The sequence below is a fragment of the Diabrotica undecimpunctata genome, chromosome 9, assembly GCF_040954645.1.
Source record: "Diabrotica undecimpunctata isolate CICGRU chromosome 9, icDiaUnde3, whole genome shotgun sequence".
Classification (NCBI taxonomy): Eukaryota; Metazoa; Arthropoda; class Insecta; order Coleoptera; family Chrysomelidae; genus Diabrotica; species Diabrotica undecimpunctata.
This window is the reverse complement of record NC_092811.1, coordinates 90,192,207-90,216,548: the sequence shown is the minus strand read 5'-3', so window position 1 is coordinate 90,216,548 and position 24,342 is coordinate 90,192,207. Positions and strand designations below refer to the sequence as shown.

Sequence of the window (24,342 nt, the reverse complement as noted above, 5' to 3'; positions counted from 1 at the left end):
TACTGTAAACAATTTTATTCTCTCTTACATATTCTTACATTTTTCTGTGGATTCAGAGATTAAGTGAAGCAAACGTGGTTTAACTAACTTTATTTTAACTCATTACACTACAAAAACTCACTAAATTACCAATATCATAAATTCTAATTGTATTAATAATTATCGCCTACAATCACACGGTTTTCGCTGTAAAAAAACACTTTGCTAAGACTAATTTATCAACGTTCGCCTTGGTAGCTTATATAATAAAAGGGTAATGCTCCACTAAATGAAAAATCCCTACTCCAAGCTAATTTTATGCAACAAAATGTTAATATTTTTAAGTTTTTCTGTATCAATAACAATATATTATTAGGTATTCTTCGCATGTCACAGCATCTTTAGTAATTTAATAGTGGAATATTTAAATAAATGAACCTTGAACACCTCAAAATGTTCATTCAGTGCCTGTGTTACCAGACCTAGGGAATTTTCCCTATACGTAGGGAATTTTGAGTCAGCTTAGGGAAAAAGGGATTTTTATTCAATTCTATGAAAAATCTAGGGAATTCTTAATATTTGTAAGACTATTTTAAATAATCTCTGTTGGGTTTAATAAAATTTCCAAAATTGCACACAATATATCATCTACTTGGAAATCGTATGATTCGGGAATTCGGGGAATCACTGAATTCTGTTCATGTGATTTTGTTCATGTGATTTTCCGTCGGAGACTAGAGTAGTGGAATTTCACGAACTGCGAATTACGTCGGGGATCCACCTGGGCTAAAGTATATATTCATTGGTCTCGGCGATTTTTGATTTCTAGTTTCTCTTTCTCTAACTGTTCATGTGATTCCCCGTCGGTGACTAGAATGGTGGTATTTCACGAACGGCGAATTACGTCAAGGATCCAACTGTTCTAAAAAATCCTAATACTTTGATATTCTTAACTCAGAAATCCACGAACAACAAATAATAACAATTATTATTATTACAAAAGTCCTTATTTATTCTTTAAACAATTAAAAAATCTATATTTCCAACTTCTTATGTAACCAATACACACAAATTAGAAATGTTTGGAAAGGCTTTTAAAACCCCGCTCATTCTGACGTCAGACTTAGGTGGTCCATTCTAGGCTAAATATGGTTTTCAAGTTGTTAGGGAAATCTAGGGAAATTTTGGCAAAAATTCTAGGGAGTTAAAAAAAATTATCGGGCAACACCCTTCTTTGGTGCTACCTGGGCCTCCAATGTTTGGCATCAGCCGTATCAATGCCTCCAGATTTCGGTTCGCCTTCTTTACCGTCTTTTGGATGTGTACTCCGGACCTCAGTCTTTTCGGCATCCAGACTCCGAGATACTTAACCGATTTAAGCGGTGCAACCTCCATACCTTTGTGAGAGAGGATTTGTCCCGGCTCCCTTTGAGAACTAACAACTCAGTTTTCTGTCTTATCCACCTACTGATACGACGCAGGGCTGTGTTAGCGGTATTAGCCATGTCCGTTTTCTGACTCGCCTACACAACCAGTGCGAGATCATCGGCATAAGCTACAAGAGTGCATTCCCTTGGCATCTGTAGCATCAACACCACGTCGTACAGGACATTCCACAGGATGGGAACTAGTACTCAACCCTGCAGAACACCCTGCGACAAACTGATGCTGGTATCTTTTTCCCTTATGGACCTGTCAGTAAAGTATCTGTCAATTACGTTAACCCGGTACTCACTAAGGCCCAATTCTCTCAGCCTGGATATGATTTTTTCCCATAATGCCGTGTTAAAGGCACTCTTGACGTCAAGCAGGACGAGAGCCATCCCACCCATCTCTTTGTATCCTGCGTGACTAAAGAGGTTACTTCTGTGACCGCATCTACGGTGGCCCTTTTGGCCCTAAAACCATATTGGCGGTCGCTTAGCGCATGCTTTTCTTCCAGCTCTCGCTCAAGTCGGTCTTTCACAAGCTGCTCGTACAATTTAGCTACCGAACTAAGAATACAAATTGGCCGAAATCACACCTCTGGTTGAAGCAGGTTACTCCACCTTTCTCGTTTAGATCTTCTTATCAAATTCCTGTATTCATTCTGCATTCGCTTTAATTCATTAATTCTCTCTTTCAAATCTCCTGATTGTACTCTTCTTAGCCTCTTACACTCCCTTCTTACTCTCATGCAATTTGTCCTCAGATATTCAAGCCACTCGTTCCACCAGTATGGTTGTTTTATTTCATACACCAGATCGTCAATCAACTCACACACATCCTCGCATCCCGGATCAATCAAGCCAAAAGCCTCCTCATTTAAACATCTCTTTAAATTTATATCCCCATCTTTCCGTTTCTGTATTTTGCTAGCTATTTCAAAACTCACATACTTGTGTAAGTTGAGCGATTCTTCTTCCGAAACAGTCCACCTTACGACAGTGTTTAGAAATGACGTTGAAATCAGTGTGATGTCCAGAAAGGATTCACTATTACCTCTCACGAATGTAGATGCCTTACAGTCATTTAGCACAGTAAGCCCCATGGCGCGGATCTATTATGATATGTATTTACATGGATGATCCTTCGCATTCAGATCACCAGCTATGACGACCGGTACAGTCTCTGTCGTAGTCTCTTGCACAATCGAGTCAATGTACTCTTTATATACTCGAAGCGGGATGTTTAATGAAATATAGCAATTTGCACATCACCAGGTTTCCGACATATACCGTAACATAACCATTCTTACCGGAGTGTCTGGTAATGCCAGCTCCTCGATTCACCACGTATACGGCAACACGGATTTTGTTGTAAGGCATCGTATAATTAATGTTAATTACTTAAAAAACAAGAGGTTAAATCTTTGTAAATGGGTATATTTTTTAAATATACCCATTTACAAAGATTTAACCTCTTTTTTGTGATACGTGGTATACAGCCAGCTGCAGGAATTATTTTCCTTGTGGATTTTAATTACTTTAGTTACTTCAAAAGTACCAATTTTTCAAAATATGACAACTGTACTCTCAGCTGACTAAAATATCGGTTGTGATAATTAATTAGCAGAAGTAATGTTTTTTATATGTTATTATGACTGACTTTAGTGTAATAAAATTAGAGTCTTAAAAAACTGTCAAATTAAACTTAACAAAAATAATTTTTTTGTCCATTAAACATTCCCTTGAATGGCTGTAACAGTCCCCTGTCACGGGTTTGCATAAAATTGTCCATAACTCAAAAACCAAGAGGAAAATGTGTGGATTTTTTTAAAGATATGTATTTAATTTACTATTGCCTTCATTTTATTAACAAACATTCTCAACATTTAATAAAATTTGCTTAGGGACAGTTTTGTATAGAAAATTTCCAAATATCAAAGAAACACCCAAAAACACCTGTTCTCGAAATAGCCAGCAGGTGACGATCGAATCATACGCGGAAAATCCGTCATTCTCGAATGTTACGAATAAATAGGTTAACTCGGCTTCTCGAATTACTCTTACGCCAGGTCCGCAACAGGTGCTAAACAGGTTTTCCTTACTCAATATTTTTCACGACTCTAATATATATATTAAAATAAACACTCACTTATAAATACAGATCAAATAGCTTTAGCAAAGAACAATGTGTCTAAAATTCAGAAACACTATCGTCTTCGTGGCGGATTGATCTATCTTAATTCCTAATCTACTTTCCCATTATGATTTTTCGACAAATGTTTCTTTTATTCTTTTTGTTTCCAGTTCTATCATATTTCCCAGCTTTTACTACTTCCATCGCTAACTTAACTTATTTTCATTATTTATTACATTATGTCCAAACCATTCAAGTTATTTTATTTCTATTTTTATTATTATTTATTTAACGCTTTAGTTTTGGAATTTTTGTCCATTAATGGTGCTTGTCGATTTTATAATTTATTATATCATCCGGAATATATTGCTAAGTAACTATATCATTCACGAAATTTTTCGTGTCAGGTCTATACTAATATAGCTGTCTATATAATTTTTTTTAAAATCACCAAGATTTAGGTAGTAAGCTTGAAGGAATAATTGGTAGGTATATAATAAGCAGGAACAAAAATTACTCTACGATTTCTAAGTTTTACTTCTGTTGTTGAGTGGACAGCTCCACCTACATATGGATGTGTCCAACTTACAGATATTTTTGTTCAATGATGACGCTCTTTCATGCTAATGTCAAGTGGTGCGTTAGACAGTTTTGCACTAATTTTTTCACAGTTCACTTTTTTTTGAGAAATTAGTTAGTTTCATCTGATATAAATCTTGTACTTAACTACTAAAAACATCACTTTCAAAACTCTCTCATTCCTTGTGCCTTGCATTAGACACCTTTTTTTGTTGTCCGATCAAAATAAACTTGATCATGAACCTTCGGCTTTGTTTTATAATGGTTTAAAGATGAATTTAGGAGAATAGCTCCAAATCTACTGTATAAAATTTTGTTTTCTAAAGCTTATGCATTTATCAGACTCCTTTACTGTATTGACTTAATGTATTTCTGAAAAGATTCGTCGTCAAATGTCCCGTTTTTGTAAATTGTGTATGAATTGTACGGTCGTTTATAAACCTTATAGGAAATTTACTTTCTTAATATGAGCCGCATAGCTCAGGAGGTAGAGTGTCTGGCTTGCACGCAGAAGGCGGGCGATCGAATCCCAGCGCCGGCGAGAACATCTAGATATTTTTAAATTATCTACAGGTCCTAAGTCAACTCAGCCTGAATAAAATGAGTACCTTGGGTAGAACCAGAGGTAAATAGTAGGCGGTTGGAGCATAGCACTGGCCCTATTACCTTCCTTGTATACCGTAGGCCAAAGAGATAGCAGACTACCCGGATATAATCCCAAAGTTGCACTAGCGGTATAAAGGAAGACTATTATTATAATTTCTTAATGTTACTTACATCTTATTTTTTTTTCAGAAGTATATAAATATTTTTTCTTGATTCTATTTTAGCTCCTTGATTCTATCCATGTCCAAAAGCCCATCCCAAACTAGTTTTAAATACAATTTGCCAAAAGCCGAGCGACAGTAATGTGATTTTTTCTTACGGTTTATATCCACCAAAATAGTTGCCGTCTTCTGTATTGACAACTGCTTACAACTCTTTTAAAAGTCACCAACTTTGTTTTCATTTCTACTACACCAGCTTAAAATAAATTGCAAACAGTTTGTGTAACATTTTAGTTTGCAATTAGCTGTCTCCATGAAAGATCACTTAGTTAACAAAATGTTTTCAACCAATGAAAATATTATACTGGCTTTTATTTACTTTGTAGTTTTTTTAGTTCGTGTAACCTCATATTTTTTCCGAGAATCCTGTATCTTATTTTAATTTTTATAAATTCTATCAGTTGAGTCCCTAACTAATGTTTCCAGCTGACTAAGCGTACACACTGAGCGTGTCACCAACAATATTATTTCCAACACGACTATTTATTTTGATCTTTACAGACTAAAACAGAAACACTGTTCTCAAGATTTGTTGGCAACTTAAGGTAATTTTATAAACTTTTGTTGACAATATGCGTTGAAAACACAAAAGTGGGCAATTTTTCTTTGGTGGATAGTTTTAGGTTTTTTCTAGCCATAGACATAATAATATAATAGACATCGCGGCAATTTAGAACCGTTCCCCAGTGTGACATTGTTCAGGAAACAGCTTAAAATAGGATAAAACCACAAATTTTTAGGAAATGTCCGATTTTGCATAAAAATTTGGGATTAAGTTCAACTTACCCTTTACTTCAAAATTTATATTGTAACGGCAGGCGCTTTTTATGCATTCAACGAAGAATAGCTAACTTATACTAAAGTATAGCTCGTTTAAGATTAGTCTTAAAGAAAATTAAAAAAAAAATCTTTTTAAATTAAAAGGCACATTTTTTTTTTTTTGATAAAACGAATAATTTTTGAGTTATTAGCAGAAAACCTATTAAAAGCATTGATTTTTTCGATATAAAACTAACACTTTCTATAGCGAATAAATCGAAAACTATTAATTTTATCAAAAAAAATATATAGAATATTTTTTACTAGAATTAATTTTTCTATCCATTTTTGCGGTCAAAATATAATAAATAATTTTCACCTCCGAGATGAGGTGGCAACTACCTCCACTACTTATTCTTAAATTTTCAAGTAAATCGATCTTTTCCGAAAAAATTGCGAGTTTAAAACCTTCGTTTCCTACACTTTCCAATGGGCGAGGTTTACTGCCCCCGTGATGTTCCCAATACCAAACACAAGTGAGGTAGCAACTTAAATATGACTTGTTATTTGATGTAACAAGTCGAGTGGTAGCTACGCAGTTTTGTTTCTTTGTTTGGAGCTGGATAATCGGACTTCGAATCTGCCACTGATTTTTCTTTTTTTTTATATAAATTTAATATTAATTAATATTATGTTTATTAATAAATTTGCATTATAGAGCTGTGAATTTGAAAAAAAAAAAAAATAAAGAAAGTAACTATTTTCCGTTTTTTTTTTGATTTTGTATATTAAAGAAATAAAAGTATAATTCTACTATAGATATATGTGTTCTCATATAAAAAGTTTTTAATTATTAATTTCTAATTATAATAAAACATTTTTACCTAAAGATACATATATACACAAATTTATGATTTGCAAGATTTATTTAATAAACGTAATATTGATTATTATTAAAATATTAAAAAAAATTAGTGGAAGATTCCAACCCCGATTATCCAGGTCCAAAAGCACAAACAATACCGCGTAGCTACCACTCGACTTGTTACATCAAATATGTAAGTTATATTTAAGTGGCTACCTCACTTGTGTTTGGTAGTGGGAAGGTCACGTGGGCAATAAACCTCGCTCATTATAAAGAGATGCAAGGATTGCTTTGCATAATTTTCCTCTGTCGTACTGGAGGAACGGGTCTATATTGCAGTGCTCAGTATAGGTATTATATATATGGTTCTAGCTTAGGTACAAACTGTGATTTGAAGGTTCTTAATTGAAGTTTTTTTCTTTTCAAATATTTTTTGTTCTGGAGCATCAACAGCATTGGAAATTATAAGGTTCTTAAATCATTGGTCTGTTCTATTTTTTCTTTTTTGTATGTTCTTAGGTCCTTTTGAAATTCGTTTGTTTAGATCGATTAGGTCTTTTGAATCTCCGTTTTGCTTCCCTCGCATTTTTCTTTCATTTTCAATTAATTTTCTGATGTTCAAATTTAATTTATCGTCGTTGGTTCCTGGTTTATTTCAAAATATTTCTTGTGCTATCAGTATAGTTTTGTGATATAGGACTTTTTATCAGCCGCCATGTTCTTCGTATAGACAGGTTTGACAATGTCGTATAATATATTATACGTCATACGTTTATAAATTTATAAAGAAATATTTATTAAATAAATATTTTTTAGTTACTAAAGAAATAATACTGCTTATAAAGAAATAAAGGCTTTAGAAAATTTATAAAATAATATGTATTGTCTTTAAATGATTTAGAGCGTGTATCACTCTTACATATTCCATAACAACACCGCTTCTTTATTACTTTTCGTAGAAGTATCATAATAATGATTTGCTAATTGTGGCCCTTTATTTTTTTCAATAACTAGACTTTTTTTGGTATTTTTTATATTAATTATCTGTATTATTTATATTACTAACCTAACCCGTTTGTTTACAAAATATCTGTTCGAAAAAAAATGGCTGATACTACTTTTTTGATGAAAAGTCCTATAATTATTCAATGTGTCGATATCAAATGCGGGCTGGTGGTTCAGAGCAATAGTGATAAACTTCTCATACTCGACAGTGTTTTTTGGTTTCCCCCATTTTGTCGGTTTTGTTTCACGTATTATTTTTGTTCTTTCATTTTTCACATTTGTTTTAACTATTTCTCTTACTGTTATAGTAGTTTCCTGTAAAAAATTACGTGTCCGTCGTATCGGTACTCGTCCGAGGCGCTCTCGTATTATAAATGATTCTCTGGAATAACAATGAAGCCGACGTAACATAGTAACAAGACATTTATTTAACACACACACTACACAAAATACAAACAGATTCACCCACAGACATCTGGATGGGTCGTTGTATATAGAGCTTTACATCTATATACTACAATCAGTAGTAAAATTTAAATTGATATATTGATTTTTGTGCGACTTAAAAATATGAAAAATTAAACAAATAAAAAAAAATTGATCATGTGAGACGGAAGTAGTAGGAAAAAGAATAACTTAGTCTAGTCAATGTTAAGTACTGACCTTATTAAAGTCTGATCCAGTCAAATGCTTTTATTAAAATTGTGATTTTCTACTGCTTAATGACTAACTGTATTTTTAATAGAATCTAATTTATTTATTTTTTTTTATTTAACGGTTTTAAAGATAAACAAAAAGTTCAAAACAATCACCTCTTACAATACATCTCAATATATTTTGATTGTTATTTTTATGAAAAGATGACTGCCATTTTATTCTTAATATGTCATATGTCAAATAAATACCGTCATGTCTATTATAAATGAAATGAAAAATAAGATATTTAAGATACTTCTCAGGTAAAACCACAAATAAGAAAACAAACTAGAGTTATATTCAAATAAAACACCAGAATAATGTCCGTGATTTAAATGAGTAAAAATTTTTATTATTTTTTTCTTTGTCCTTGGTCGGGACCTTCTAGGACACTATGGTCTTCAGTATATAAAGTTACTGGTGAACTTGTTGCGTTCCGTGTTATGGAATTTTGGTTTGGATTAAATCTTCTTCTTCTTCTCATATCCTTTTGCCCACTCTCTCCTCTGTTCTTCCTTTACGCACTTTTCCATGCATTTATATTTTTGCCCATTCTCCAATAGTTTTCCTTTTATTCCTTCCTATTTTTTCGATCTGATCTATTCATTTCCTTCTGCGTCTTCCCCTTGTCATTTTGCTTCTACTTCCCAATTTTGCCTTGTGATTCTTTCTGGTTTCATTCTATTAATTTGCCCGAACCAGAACATATGATTCTCTTTAATTTACTCAGTAATAGGTTTCTGGTTTGTCATTTTGTATGATATCTTCATTTCTTATCCGGTCCCATATTGTTTTTCCGTATTGTTTCTCAAATGTTTCATTTCAATTGCATTGATTTTTGATTCATGTTTTTTTCTGAATTCTCCAGTTTTCGCCTGCGTATGTTATTATTGGCACTGTTTGTGTCCTAGTCCTAGTATTGTTTTATTTATCGTTCCGCGATAATTTTGCCACCATCGTTCATAATGCTGCCCAGATATTTATAGTCAAAAGGCAAAATTTTATTTTTTTTTTACTTATACCACTGTGGCTCTGAGCGGCTCATATTAGAGTTAATAATCGGAAAATAGTTTATGTAGTGCCACAAACATACGCCAAGACTGATGAAGTATATATACATAATATGCTACATCTAATGGGATGTTTAGTAAGTTTGCAATTATTTGATTTATTGAGATGTAATTATTGCATTTGGGCATTGTGCTTTGTTTTTCTTATATACTGACATTTGCCACCATTTACATTAAACCTTATATTTATTGTTCAAAATTGTTATTGATCTGAGTAATATAAATCTAATATATCTAATTATTGTTTGTTTTGTGTCTTTCATATACAGATAACGACATTGTTTTGTTGACCATAGGAATTAAGATTTATTGCAATCCCATCTCTAGAGTATATTTATTATAATGCTGTAAAACTAATTTTTTGGTTATTTTTTAGCCTTAATAGCAATACAAATAAATAAGTAAGTAAATAAGTAATATGCTTTATTGTCACTGAAAATTGTACACATTTTATGGACAAAGCTTATAACAATAAGACAAGAAAGAAGAAAAAAAATCAGAATAAGAATCGTTTGTACTTTTAAATAAAAAAAAACAATAAAATTCTTCCAAACTTAAACATAAAAAATACTACCTAATTAAGAACTTACAAACTTCTTAAAATGTATCTAACAAAAAATAAAAATTAGGAAAGCAGATTAATGAATTAGGGCTCAAATATTCCACCTCCTTGTGCTAAACAGTAACCAAATCTGTCATACAGATTTTACTCTCATATTTTGGAGTAGGGCTGGTGTAATGCTTGCAGAGAAATGAAGTATTTTTGCCCTTATTTGTGGCCCTTTCAAACTGATGCCTATAAATGTTTTCTTTGAGAAAACCCCAAAAAAACAAATCGTTAGGCGCTAAATTACAGGATCTAGCAGGCCATTTAATTGTACCACTTGTACTTATCAGTCGATCAGGAAACGTTTGATTGAGGAAGTCAATAGTCACTCTAGAGTTGTGAGCCGAACACCCATCCTGTTGGAAATAAACCTCCTGAAAATTAACGGGAAAGCGTCGAACTGCCGGAATGATCTCATTCTGTAAAAGTTGAAAATGTTTGGGCCTGTTTAGTTTTCCATCGATAAAAAATGGACCGACAATATGGTCGCCTAACATCCCAGTCCAAACATTTAACTTTTGCGGATGCTGCGTTCGCACTGCAACACTGAGGTGCTTATTTTTCCGAGAATAATGCCTTGCAACGGATGGATTGTGTTTTTTATGTAATGAAAATGAAGATTCGTCAGAAAATAAAATATTTTTAAAAAGTGTACATTTTCATTCTGTTTATCTAACATAATTTCACAAAACTCCATCCGCCTAAAGTTATCTTCCGGAAACAGTTCTTGTGTTGGTTGTATCTTAAAACAGTGATACCCATTCCTTTTGAGAACTCACTGGACAGTTCGAGCATTCACGTTAACTTCCCTAGCAATTTGTACACTATTGCAGGGTTCACTAGCTTCCACAAAAGCACAAATATCAATATCCCTGTTTTGACGCTCCTCATCGACAGGTCTAACACGTGGTTCATTACCTTCATGACACTTTTTACAACTGTTTACACATCCCGAAGTTTGAAAATGTTTAATGGTATTTTTAACTGTTGTGACACTTGGTGAGGGTCTATTTTCGAAGGCAACAATAAATAAATCAATTACTTCGCGTATCGAATGATCCTGAAAGTACCATGTTACAAGTTGCACATTTTCTTGGACGGTATACAACGTAATAGTCATTTTATTAATTATTTGTTTATTGTTTCAGAACTTTGTTTGAAATTTTTAATGTCAATGTTACAATTACGACAATTCGTACCTACTGTGAAATGAATATAGAGGTGGAAACATGTAACATGTCACAGCGATTGCCATTGTGTTGTATGATCAATAAAACAATATCGTGATCTGTATTAAGAATATTTATAATAATTTTATCCATAAACACACATTTTCCACTACTTCACAATACGTGAAAATCAATACAGAGGTAAGGTGAAAAGTCCTAGGCTGGTCAATAGTTGACACTGCTGCAAATGAAATTAACGTTTTCTTATGTTGGTAAATGTGAATCATATATCACATCTGATTTTGTGCAGAAATAAAGTTTTTTTTATCAACAAGTTTAAAGTAAGCATGACAAAATTAACAAACTTAGAGTATTCATGCCAGTAGTCAGCCAGTTAAGCATGTAAAGTACTTTGCCAGTGTTGATAAATTCCTATTTAGAAAATAATATTTTCAACTACTGTATACATTATTCAGCATGTGGAACAAAGATAACACTTAATTGTTTGAATAGAAGTGAGAGGTAGTCACCATGTCGAAGGAGTAGGTATGACTTTTAAACAGTGTTGCTATGTTTCTGTTACATCTTTCCTTCTAAAATTTTAGTCCAATACATCAGTGTAAAATAATATTTAAATCCACTACAGTTCATTGTAGAACGAAAATTAATATTGTCACAAAAAACTTAAATAAAGTAGCCATGTAATTGTTATTTTCTGATCGATTCTATCAATTACTTAATTAGTTAACTAAGAACATTGATTTAAGGAATTGATGTGTATCAACAACGCCTATTCCCCGGAGTAGTTGTAAAATTTTAAGCAACCCCTTCTTTCATAGTGCGGGGCGCCAAGATACATCCGGCTATCCGGCATTTAGTAATTATCAGACACTGACGATGAGTGTGTAGTTCTTTGCATGAAATTATTTCGTCGCCAACTTTCAGTCGGTAAACCTTAAGAAAAACTCGAACACATATTCGAGTTTTAAATGCAATTCTTGTAGATTTTTATTGTGGTAACTTGGAAATAAAACAATAATTAACTTAATATTAACAAAAAATAAATATTAGTTTTATAAGAAAAGAAACAACTAAAAAGTTATTCTAAATAATTAAATTAAATTTAAAAGAATTTTTAAACAAATCTCTAACCAATTAAATGTTCGAACAAATCACCATTTTGCGCTAAACAAAATCCGAATCTATCTACTAAAGCAAATCTCATTACATTCAGCTGATTTGGTTGTACCCGACTACAATTTTTTCTTGCAATTCAGCTAAATTGGTGGTTAGTTCGAATTCATGCCGATATAATTTTGATTTTAGCATTCCCCAGAAATAAAAATCCAAAGGTGCTAAATCTGGTGATGTAGGGGCCATTTTATTGTTTCTCGTGTAGAAATTAATCGTCCAGGAAATGTTTGTTATAACTAATTTATAACTTCGATTGTATTATGTTCTGGGAAACCATCCTGTTGAAACCAGACATCGTCGAAGTTGACCGCAAGATTTCGAATTGCTGGAATAATCTGATTGCGTAATAAATCTAGATACTTTCGTCCATTCAAATTTCCCATAATAAAAAATGGACCAATTGTATTATCGTTATAAAGTCCAATCCACACATTTAATTTTTTTGGGTATTGTGTTTTCAATAGTAATACCACTAGTGATTCAATTTTTGCGATAAGTCTGTCGATTTACTTCTAAACGAAACTGAGTTGCTTGAAAACACCACGAGTCCGTAGGACGAGTGGTGTTTTCTTTAAGAAACTCAGTTAAGTTTAGAAATAAAAGACAGACTTATAAGCTAAATTAAATCACGAGTGGTATTTTATTAGACTATTTCATGAACAAAGTGATAGGTCAAAAATTCAGTAGAATGAGAGGAAGGAATTTAATAATAATACATTTGATCTAGGTAACCCAAATCTACCCATTTTTTGAATAATTCACAATTAGTCATAATCATGAAATATTTATTATAACTATAAATAATTTGTTATAATTATTTTTCAACAATTTTCTCTTACTATCACGAGCCGCTCTCGCTTCCTTGAAGGTTATATCTTTGAAGGGATCAATGTGTCTCTGATACTTACAGAAATATTTTTCTTGTACCAATTTTGCAGTAGTGTTCCATATGGTTTTAATAACACTCTCCTTGTAATCACTACCATCAATTTTTCGCATGTTGAAGGCCCAGTCTTTTAGAATGAATGCTAGTCTTTCGTTGTTATTTTCTGCATCTAATTTGTAGTTGCGATCCACACAGAACGTCATAAATTGTCTCCATATATAAGATTTAGATTTTCTTGTGTTAGTCGGTATATTTTCTTCAATGTTTTGGTTTATAACTTCGTTTGAAGTACCACCGAAACGACTCATTTTGACGTATACAGCTACAATAATTTTTTTGGCAAACGTCAAACTTTGCTTTGCGATCGGTATCCATGGTTACGTCGTTGAAAACACGAAGCTGATAGACCAATCAGAATTGAAAGACAGTTGGTGTTTTCGCGATAACACAAGCTGTCTTTGGTTTGTGATTGGTCAGATTATGTGAAAATTTTAAGATGAGTGAAATAGTCACAGCAATTTTCAAATGTTTATTTTCCCTAGACCAAAAGAGCGGACGACAAATGTATTATGGCGTTTATGGATTGCGAATGAAGATTCATCAGAAAACAAAACATTTTTTATAAAGTTATTGTTCCCATCTTCCCATTAGATTTCTCCATCATAGTTTCAAAAAATTCCATACGTTTAAAAGGATCGTCTGGAAAAAGTTCTTGAGTGGTTTGCACTTTATAGCAATTGTATTTTCGTTTTAAAATATTCCTTACAGTTCTTTCCTTTAGGTCAACTTCGTCCGCAATTTGTCTACTCGAACAAGGCGTTTCTTCAGCAGTTAAACAAACTTGCATTTCGCGAGCTTCGTGTTCAACAAAGATTTGTTTGGATAATGGTTGATCCGTTGAACGACATTTCATACAGGCATTTATGCAACCGAAATTTTTAAAGTTTTTAATAATTGATTGAACTTTTTTCTCTATCGGAATTGGTCGATTTTCAAAAGCAGCAATAAATAACTGTATTATTTCTACAATAGCATGGTTCCCATAATACCATTTCACCATTTGCATATTTTCTTCTCGAAAATATACGCTTGGCATGTTAATTATTTGTTTTAAATTTTTTACCACCACAGCTAAAGCTGTCTACTGCTATATACTGTCTATATAGCTGTCTATATATACAGTAGACTTCCTCTATAACGAGAACTGAAATGGCAGACTAATTACCTCGTTATAAGCGGATCTCGTTATATCGAACAACAATAATACTGTGCATACATATGGATATGTAGTTTTCTAAAACATTAACTTTCTATAGTGAAGCCATTCGGAGTAATATAAGATGCTAATAAATATTGTTTGAATGGCGTTTTTGAAAAAAAATTGTTTACTTTTATTGTCAATGATATACGTTTAAACAAAAAATTTGTATTCTGTAAATCTGTATAAAGCGTATTTTCAAGAATTAACATAAACTACTGCGTCTGCAATTGGAAGAAGTCTGTCATTTTTAACTTATTTAATTTGTCCAGTATTCTATCTATCATATTTTCTAAAGATGTGAAACAGTTTTATGCTTCTTCATTTGCGTTTATTCTTTGGATAAAGTTTCTGACAACCTTTAAAACACTTTCCACATCTTGTCGATTAGGACCTATATCATTAGGTGTGAATGGTCAACCCCCTACAATTACACTTGTATTCAAGTGAATCATAAATTGTATATTTCCGACTAAGAATCATAAATTGTAAGAAGTTTATTGCGGACGGCACTTAAAAAGGGTATTTATTTATAGCTACGGTCGGGCCAAAACGTAAAAAACACGTTGTTCAATCTTATTTTCTCTCGTTATAAGCAAATTTACCCCGCTATAGAGGGTTATAGTTCAATAGAAATTTCACGTTACGTCTAATGTACCTCGTTATAAGCGAAAACTCGTAATAACCGTGTTCGTTATAGAGGGAGTATACTGTAGTACGTTATTTATTTAGCTCACGCTGTTGTCACATATCAATTTCTGAATTCGGTGTTTTTTGTTAATTAATCAAGTAATGATATAATCATTTAAAAAATAACAGTTACATGATTACTTCATGTAAGTTTTGTTGCATATTAATTTTGGCAATAATAATTTTCATTCTACAATAAACTGTAGTGGATTTAAATATTATGTTACACTCATGTATGCGACTATTATTTTAGAAGGAATGATGTAACAGAAATTTTACAGCACTGTTTAAAAATTAGACTCGCTACTCCAACATGCGTGGATTGTGTTCCACTCGTTTTCAAACAATGTGTTATATGATAAGTGTTCTTTGTTCCACATACTGAATAACGTATACGCTAGTTGAAAAATTGCCATATCGGTATATATATATATATATATATATATATATATATATATATATATATATATATATATATATATATAGTGAGAGAGAGAGAGAGAGTTGTGGTAAAGTATGAAACCAACTAAAAATCTTTGAAACAAAGAAGACGCCAATGCAAGTACAGTGACACATAACGCATCTGACGCCATATTTTTGTTACTACTCTACTTCCGGTTATACTGGAAATACCCTCAACTTATTTATTTAAATGAGACACCCTGTATATTGTTGCAGATTTTAAGTGAACTTGTTATTCTTAATTCATACATACTAAGTAAATAAATCGCTTTTCATGTAAAGAATAAGAAAATTTATTTACTAAGACCAATGGCAATAATAATTTAAAAAAATTATTTTAAATGTTCAGAATGTTCACATCCTCACAATCTCTAAGCTTATTAATTTATTTACCAGCCTAATAGGAGTAAAAACTTGTGTCTTATATTTTTTTGTATTAAAGCATTGTAGTAAGAAATAACCAAGTACTATCTAGTAGGTAACTGTTAACAAATTAATTCACAGTAATAAGTGGTCGAATAAAAATGGTTCAATTAGGTGAAAAAGATCGTATTGAAATATTAATAATGATCCGTTATGGTGATCTTGTTAGAACATCATCCAAAAACATTGAATGCTTGGATAGAAATTATTCAAAATAGGCTTGTAGTTACACACATTTTTCATAGACGAAAAATTTTCTAAGTATTTAGATTAACTAAATAACCAAATTATTTCCGCACTTCAACAGAATGGCCTATTACCACAAAACTTTTATGTTCAACAAGATGGGGCGATTCCTTACTATTATCGACGGGTTAGAAATTTTTTTAATTCGAAGTTTCCAAATCGATAGAGTGGACCTAGAGGATTCATAGAGTGCTCCGCTCATTCTCCAGACCTTAATACTGTAACAAACTTTAGACCTGCGTGGGTATAGAAAAGAAGAATTCCGAGATCAAGTGTGGTCGCTTTGCAAACCGGCACTCATGTGTTTTGAAAGACACGACGGCGAACTTTGGGACATGGATATATAAATCTAGTATGGGGTACAATATTTGGATAAAAATAAGTTGATTGAAACGTATTAATGGAAATAGACAGAATGTGGTATAAAAGTAAAGGGAAACTAAAAGGCACCACCTTGTGTTTTTTAGAGAGACAAGGAAAACTCAGAGGAAGCTAGATGGTAAGGGAATTATTTATGAGAACCATAAGAATATACTTTTAACTTTTTCTGAATAATTGATGTATAATAAAGAGACGATACAATCATACACTTACCTTGTATGGTCCATCTACATTCCTGTTAAAATTATGTTATTTTCCAAAAGAAAAGAAGATTATGAGAGAGTAATAAATAAATAATTGCTACTGATTAACAACTTTAACAAAAATGTCATAACATTACCTCAGTTATTAGCATATCATGATATGTAGGTATGACAACTTATTATCTAGTAAAATATACCTACCAATATAGCCGAACAAAAAGTACCTGTAGTAATTATCGCTTGATTACTATAGTCCTGACTGAACATACACAATTTTGGGTTGTACATAAAAAACAAAGATTATTCTGAAATACAAAAAGATTGAGGGACATCCTCCATCTAAAAAAACAAAGGACTATACTGCACTAAGTATATATGGATACAATAAAAATAATGACAATTATATTTACTTTTTTACCATTAGAAAATATTCAGCATTGTGTTTGAATCTGCTTTAGCAGGTTATGAATAAAGTTAAAAAACTTATAAGGACTTCTGCTCGAACACAGTTAAAGATAAATCCATTCTGCACTAATTTAACCACTTATATTTTATTTCAGTATTGTTCTGCTTGCTGGCCCGCTACATACTTTACCCCAATTTCTACTAATGTACTGTTTATTAATGTCGTCAGCTATTATCAGAATATCAGACATTTATGATAACTTTATTTCACTGTTTGTACCGGAAAATCATACATGCCTCCGAACAAACTCCTTGCTCCCTAGCCCACAAGTCACCTTACTCTCTGTGGCCCAGCGAAAAGTGACCTCTTCACAAAGTCCCCTACAACGATAAACGCTGTCAGGGTAGTAAAGTATTTTTCTAATGCGTAGTACAAAACAAAACCCCACATTTTGTTAAATCTTATTCCGAATTCGACTAATATTTTTTAAAATCATTTTAAGCGGAACAAAAAAAAAGAGAAATAAAAAGAGAATCAATAGTTCCTCTTTCCAAAAATATCTTTTAGACTACTATTTTGAAACGCAAAAATATATAAACTATATCAATTTTTGTTACCTATTTTGTGAAAAAGAAAGTGTTACAATACGTTAGATTTTTGTGTTTGGGGTTATCTAAAATCACGTGTTTACATTAGACGATCAACTTGTTATCAGAATTTAAAACAAAGAATTATTGATGAAGGTAAACTAATGCGTGGAGAAATCTTGAAAAGAGTTACCCACAAATTTAATAATATACTTGCACTTTGCCACGTGAAAGGCGAGCATTTTGAACATAATAAATTCTTTTAAAATCTGCAACACATACAGGACGTCCCATTTATATATAAACCCTTATAAAATAAGGGTTTATACTTCCGGTTTCACCGGAAATAATAACAAAAAAAAAAAGATATTTATTTGGTGTTTCATACTCTATCCCAACCCTGTATATATATATATATATTGGAGTTAAGGGTTCCGCGGGAGGAGCTATGTATGATTTCTGTGGTTTTCCGGGTTTAAGTCCAAAGACTCCCAACTACATGGAAATAAATTCTACAGTTCACAATCACAGCATACAGCGGCCTAGAAATCAGTGCTCCTCGAACATCAAGAAGAAGCAGAACTAATCTGACTTGAATTGGCAAGTATTGTCTTGCCGAAACGTAGTCAAAACAATGGATTTCTAAAAACCAAAATTATTTGATGCGGAGTCAAACCGGAAAACCACAGAAATACTGTGACTCGTTTTTTTTTGGAAGTAGTAATCTTTATTAAGACCACTGGGGAGATGACCCAACGAGTGCGCTGGTTTCAGCACGGAGACGACCCATGCGCACGAAATTCCCCTTGGGTGTCCAGCTCACGCATACACCCATAACCGCCTGCGTCTCGGCTAAACCCACTCTCTCTTTTTGTAATGAAAAACAGCTCAGGTGGTCAAATAGAAGAAGATCAGGTGGTAATGGTGGCAAGCTGAACGTATACAAGAACTTAACAAAGCCTTGTTGCTGAGAATCGGGAACTTCATTGGGGTGGGTAAAGATATGACTAATAGAAAAGTAGATAGATAAATGGCAGATAGATAACAGTTTGACAAAAGAAAAACAAGAAATATTGAATTCTAGAAACTGCAATGTAGAGGACGCCAATAAGTCTTAAATTATATTCCAGGAACTGCAATATAGAGGACTCCAACAAGTATTAACCTGAGACTTATAAAGAACTCAAATTAAACTAATCAAACTTTAAATCAGTATTAAATCAAAGGAAACAATCTAAGCAATGATTATTAACCTGCTTACCTATATAATTTTAAAAAATTATATCTTCAATAAAGTAGTAAACTTCAAAAAATGCATTTATTCAATACTCAAACAATCTTACATTATCGGCAATAAACTTATCACTCAACAGCTTTTTGGTTCATACTTATTATATAATACTGGGTACAGCTGAGTTCATAGTACCAGTTTGTTTTCATGGGAAAATACTCATTTTTACCTTAATTACACATAGACAAAATCGATTATGGGGAGAACTCGAAATACGTCGTAGTCAGAGGCCATAAAAACAGTCTGCGAGATATTATAATACAGCACAGTCAAAATTTTAAATTCAATAAATATTCGCTATATCTTCAACAGTGCGCTTGGAACTGTTTTTGCCAGCGTGCAATGTCTCAGTCTTAGTTGAACCAAGGCTTTGACATCGAACAGGCACAAAGGGTAGAAACTGGTGTAAAGAACCAGTAGCAGTTTCGAAGATGTAAATATATAAAATAATAATAGGGTTAAAATAACGTATTAAAATATTAGATTGTCATATCCTTCAGCTTATTGCCCTCTTTCTATTGTTTATTATTTTTTTTTTGATAATTAGGTCCACAACACAATTAAAAATTTTAATAACTTCAAAATTACAGTCATCGATGTTAAAATTATGTCCCATGTTTCTAACTTTGTCCATGATGCCAAGAGCTTTGTTTTCGTTGATGACCAGACTCATCTCTCCTGACGTGTTAAATACAAGACATTATCTTGTCATTCCGTTCTTCTCTATAACATTACACTAAACTATTGAATTATTTGCTTTTACTACTTTTATTAACTGTACTGATATATTGAATTCTACCACGACCTTGTAAAGTGAATTTTCCTCGATGCTATCGTAGGCACTTTTTAAGTCCACAAGGAGGTGATGGGTGGCAATTGCACATTTATATGTTTTTCTAAAGACTGTCAGACTTTTTTGCATATTTTTCGGGGTCTCAAAATTTACATTTTCGGAAAAATTCAGCGATGTGGTATTAACCTCCTTGGTATTGCATTAGCTGTAGACTTTGAAAATTGTAGGCAACTTCATTTCTATCGGTGTTTGACATAAGTCAGTATCACTGCCATATTGTTCTATTTTCTCTTGCTTTTGTTTGTTGTATTATGTACAATTTTATGTTGATTAAACTGTGTCATACCATAGGTTTGGCAATATTTCAATTTAATTAACATAAATGGAGAAGTATCTAAGTCCCGAGAGGTTCGACAGAGGTCCAGCTGAGAAATCAACAGCAAATGAATGATCTTTTTGTCTGCCCAGGTTATTACTCCCACTGTTTCTGCTAATGGTGCTGCTGTACCACCCCTAGACACTAATAATATTAAGCTACAACTGTTGGTTAATCATATTTTACCAAGAGTATTCCTATATAAGCGATTGTGAAACATACAATGAATCCATTCAAATTCTTGATACAATATACATCAAGCTAAATAATATTATTCATGCTCGTCACATCCTAACCACTAGACAACAACAGACATATGAGACTATCGATGCTTACTTGCAATTTTTAAAACAGTTAACAAAAGGCTGCAATTTTACTGCTCTAGATGCTGAAACTAACAAAAACGATACCATCCGTGAAGCTTTTTTCGCCGGAATGACTTCCACAAAGATACGATCAAGATTGTTAGAGAATTTAACATTAACTTTGACAGAAGAAACTTACAACATAGCTATATCAATGGAAATGGCAGAACTCAACTCCCTTCTTCTTCTTCTTGTGCCACTCCTGTCGGAGATTGGAAATCATCAAGGCTATCCTGACCTTGTTTACATCTTACCTAAAGAGTTCATTAGTGGTACAGCCAAACCACTCTCTCAAATTACGCAGCCATGACATTCTTATGTTTCCTGGCAGATGCTTTCACTATAAACATTAAATAGCAGCGGTGACAAAATGCATTCCTGTCGTACTCCTCTACGTATTTCTATTGCTTGTGATATCTCATTTTCTATTTTGATGTTAGCTTGCTGATTCCAATATAAATTGAGAATTATTCGAAGATCTTTATTATCTATGTCTTTTTTAGCTTCTCATGGTGTACTCTGTCAAACGCTTTTTCAAAATCGATAAAACTCAACTCAACTCCCAGGTTTATGCAAATCAAAATCCAACACTCAGTGCTCTACTTGGTAATTATCAATTTGAGTCACATAGCTCTCCAACGAATTCTGAACTTGTCACTGTGACAGCTGCTACCAACTCTACTGCTAACTCTTCTAGGTCAGGACACAAATGTTTTTTCTGTGGTGGGCCAATACATCCAAGGCAGAACTGTCCTGCTCGGGAATCTATTTACAAGTCCTGTAATAAAAAAGGTTTGCAGCTCCAAGAGCACTAGTACATCTGTCGATGTATTTGAAGGCTACGATAACTTCACAGCCTGCATTATTGCTGCTACTCATGCTTCATTGAAGAAAGCTATAGTGCCTGCATTTATAAAAGATCTTCGTGCTGATGATCTTATAGATACTGGTAGCTCTTTCATTGTTATTAATGAAGACTTCGTTAATCTGTGAAAACTTCCTAGGAAGCCATGTACACAGACTATTTCTATGGCCTCATTATCGCACACCTCTCAAGTTAAAGCTGTGACTACTCAAAATATTAAGATTGGTGACCACTCCAATGACAACATTAATTTACTTATAGTTAAAAAATTTTGAGCTCATATAATTATTGGTCTGGTTTTATCTAATCACCCAAGTCTAGAGTGTGAATTTGGAGGATCTAAAGAAGTATTCAAGGTATGTAGTGTAGTTGAAGCCTCAGTTCCTGCAGTTCCTTTGTTTTTTAACTCGACTTCAAATTGTAAACCTATTGCAGTAAAATCACGCAGGCACAATGCTGAAGATCAGATTTTTATCAAAAATGAGGTGAAGAAGATTTTAAATGATGGCAGTATTGAAGAAAGTGAATCCCCTTGGAGAGCACAAGTTCTTATCATCAAAAACGAAACTCACAAGAAGCGTCTTGTCATTGATTAACCTCAAACAATTAATCGATTCACTTAACTTGATGCCTATCCTCTACCAAATATCGAGGAAATCGTGTCCAATGTATCACAATTCAGTGTCTTTAGTGCCATAGATTTCCAAAGTGCATAACATCAGGTTCCAATACTTCCACATAAAAAGATGTACACAGCTTTTGAAGGCGATGGGAAACTGTACCAATTTCGTCATATTCCTTTTGGTGTTACCAATGGTGTAGTCAGTTTCCAAAGAACAATCGACTGAAATCGACTGTGCTCATACGCACAGAAAATCTCGAAGGGACATATGCCTACCTCGATGACATAAATGTTTGTGGTAAGACGAAGGTAGAACATGAGAAAAATCTTAAAAATTTCCTCGAAAGCCACAGACAAAAATGGCTTGACTCTAAACAAAACGAGGAGCAAATTCAATCAAACAGTAATTAACTTACTTAGTTATACTAAAGGACCAAACCCTGTCATAAAGTCTGATGGTAACAGACTGCAACCCTTATTAAAAATGCCTCCACTGAATGACACTGCATCTCTCAGAAGGGTATTGGGTATGTTTGCCCATTATTCAAAATGGATTCCCAATTTTTCCGAAGAGGTCCACATATTCGCTCATTTCAACAATTTTTCATTGAACGAAGATGCTTTATCTTGTTTTCAACATCTAAAATCTGTAGTCACAAAGTCGTTCGTTCACGCTATCAATGAAAATATGCCATTTGTTGTTGAAACTGATGCTTCAGAACACTCACTTGCTGCTACCTTGAGTCAGGTTTCCAGACGTTGCTTTTTTTCAAGATCACTTAACTCTAGCACGCTAAACCATTCTGCTGTGGAGAAAGAAGCATATGCTATTGATGAATCTTTAAAGAAGTTGCGTAATTTTCTTATAGAAAAGCCTTTCACAGCCATTACTGATCAAAAGTCTCTAACATTTATGTTCAACACCAAACATTCCAACAAGATCAAAAATGAAAAAATACAAAGATGGCGACTTGAATTAGCACCTTATAAATATGACATCGTGTATCTACCAGGAAAAGACAACCAAGCAGCAGATGCTTTATCGCGCATCTTCTCTTGCGCTACTAACATGACGGCAGGTGCATCAAAACTCAAGTAATTTTACACTGCACTTTGCCATCCAGGGGTAACACGTATGTTTCACTGGATAAAGTCAAAAAATTGACCCTTCTCTCTCGATTAAGTCAAGACTATGACTCGTAACTATCAAGTATGTGCTAAAATCAAGCCTAGATACTTTAAGAATGAGGGACTATATGGCTACTGAATGAGTTTGGCTATACCTACATCCCCATGGAAAAAAATTATTGGACAAATAAGAAAAATCTCCTTCTGTTCCTTTTTGTTTTTTTTTAATATACATATTTTATTAAAAAAGAATAACTTTTCCTTAGATGTACACGTACGAAAAGTGCATAAAATTCACCGAAATACATCCTAGTGCATAAGGACAAATTCACCCCTTTCTAAACAACGCACCCCTTTAAATGGTAGCACTCCTCGGTTTTTTTATATTTGGGGATCCATTGTAGTTCCTTTTAGCCCTATGTTTTCTCAGTGCATAGAGTCTGGCCCTAAGGTATTCATAGCTAATCATCTTAATGAGCTCGATACGGTGACAACTGAAGTCTACTACTTTACTATATACAGAGAAAACATTGCCGGAGGAAAGGTTATTTACTACAGACAGAACAACACCAGAACAATTCCATTGACTATCTTAGCATTCACACACGAAACATTGTCCCCAATTGCCAAGAACAAGGCTTTTTCTGTATTTTTCACAGAACCTGAAAAGTGTATTTTGTGATAATCGCTAACCCACCATTATTTTTTTATTTTAAATTTACTAACCTGCTAATTTCCCCAACAGAGGCATAATATTGATTGGATTGTGGTTTAAATGAACATTGAATACACTCTAGACACTTCAGTTTGGGAACAATTTGCCTCATAATAAATTCACACATATAAAAAAGGGTACAATCTTTAACCCTTAACTGATCCGGTACTGTAGCAGTAGCGTAACTGATCCGGCGTAGTCTGCGAAACTACTGTTTTCAAGAAAGCAAAACAACACTCAAAAATAATTTTTTTATTAAGAAAAAATGTTACAAACATACCCTGATATATTTATATAAGAGTGAACTTATTAGATTTGGGCATTATTTGGGTTA

The 24,342-nt window shown here is 33.1% G+C and overlaps 1 protein-coding gene across 1 annotated transcript in view; it reads left to right on the top strand.

The window, feature by feature from the left end:
- The window catches only part of LOC140450273 (WD repeat-containing protein CG11141), an 85,288-nt gene that overhangs the window by 57,098 nt on the left and 3,848 nt on the right, over positions 1 to 24,342 (top strand). The window lies entirely within an intron of this gene.